The sequence below is a fragment of the Leptonychotes weddellii genome, chromosome 3 (genome assembly GCF_054177405.1).
Source record: "Leptonychotes weddellii isolate Sample4059 chromosome 3, ASM5417740v2, whole genome shotgun sequence".
NCBI classification, from domain to species: domain Eukaryota; kingdom Metazoa; phylum Chordata; class Mammalia; order Carnivora; family Phocidae; genus Leptonychotes; species Leptonychotes weddellii.
This window is the reverse complement of record NC_138371.1, coordinates 121,421,937-121,423,812: the sequence shown is the minus strand read 5'-3', so window position 1 is coordinate 121,423,812 and position 1,876 is coordinate 121,421,937.

The following is a 1,876-nucleotide window of genomic DNA, read 5'->3' as shown; positions in this document are numbered from 1 at the left end:
AGAAACTTCCCCAAGAAGATATATGGATGGCAAATAAATATATGGAAAGATGTTCAATATCTTTAGTGATTGAGGATACATAAATGAAAACAATGGGTCACTACTACACACCTATTAGAATGGCTAAAATAAAGAGCTGAATACAAAATGTTGGCCATGATGAGCAGCAACAAGAACTCTCATTCATTGCTGCTGGAAATGCAAAATGGTACAGCCACTTTAGAAAAAATATTAGCCATTTCTTATAAAGTTAAATATACATTTATCACATGACCCAGCAGCAATCCCACTCCTAGGTATTTGTCCGATTAAAACTTATGTTTACATAAAAATGTGTAGGTGAGTATTTATTCACAATTGCCCCAAAACAAGCAATCAAGGTGTAAATTAATAAACAAACTGTGGTAATCCATACAATGGAACATCACTCAGTAATAAAAAGGAACAAACTATTGATTCATGCAACAACATTCGTGAATTTGAATGCATTTTAGTAAGAAGAACATGATTGTTGGGGCTGGATGATAAATCCACGGAGATTCATTATTATATTCTCTACTTTTGTATGTAATTAAAATTTTCCATCATAAAAGCTTTTAAACAGTATTTTGATGTAGTATTTTAGTGACATCATAATGTCCAGATATGACACAAATGTGATTAAAATTCCATATTCTGATGCTAGAAGCCACATCTAAAATGTTGCACAGCAGAATCCTAGATAAATGGAGATCAAATCTGGTAATATAAATTATTTCATTTAATATCCTAAGATATATAATCAGAAAGCTTTTTGAATGGTTTCCAGTACACAATTCTGAGAGGAAATAAGACTTTGGCTCATTGGTTTTAAGAATTTAACTTGCCTGCATACTAGAAACAGTGCAGAAAGCTACTCAGAACAGTCTGGACTCTGGCAGTGAGAGTCAGGCCAACCCAGTGTCAGGACAGAGGCCGGGGATACAAGTGAGTACTTTTCCTGCTGTGTGTCTGTCAGTGGAGAGTATGTTACAGAAGAAAGAAGTTTGCTACAAGCTGTCTCTACTTGTATTTCCTTTAACTTGAGACTGAAGTTCAAGAACAGCCAGTAATCAGTCATTCTTATGGATCTCTTGATATCATTTCTGAAGATGAGGCTCGTGGAATTCTATCTACTCCCCAGTATAGGACCACCTGAAAACTTTTCCCCACTATTGTAAGCTGTAATCAGACCACATTGAAGTTTCAACACTTCTATCCACCTTCTACCAAAAAAAATCACCACTCTTAAAAAATTATGAGTAGTTTCTGAGGTGATGGTAGTGTTCTATTATCTTGATAGGGATTTGGGATACACAGGTGTAGGCATTTGTTAAAACTTGGGGATTTACACATAAGATTTTGCATTTAATTGTATATAAATTTCACTTCAAATTTTTAAAAAACCGTCAACAAATCTTTAATTCTATTAATGATATGCATGTTGAATTATTTAAGGGGACATATAGCAATGTCTGCAATTTACTTTGGAATGCATGAAAAATAAGATGATTAGATGATTGGATAAAGAAATGAATAGACGTGTAAAAGGTAAAATGTTAATGGTAGAATCTGGAGGGTAGGTGTACAGTATTCACTATAAAATTCTCTCAATTTTGCTGTATGTTTTCTAAATTTGCATAATAAAATGTTTGAAAAACTATCAAGAAACTTAATGCCACCCTAATTCATTCAGCAGGAAATGCAAAAGAGGCCACCGCTATGATGAGATCTGTATTCTGATTACCAGGTGCTACAGTGTTTTAGACTTAATCTAATTTCCTGGATTCTGATCTCTTGTGGTTTTTACTACTTAAAACTAGTTACCTTATTACCCCTCTACTTTGACTTTCTGGTT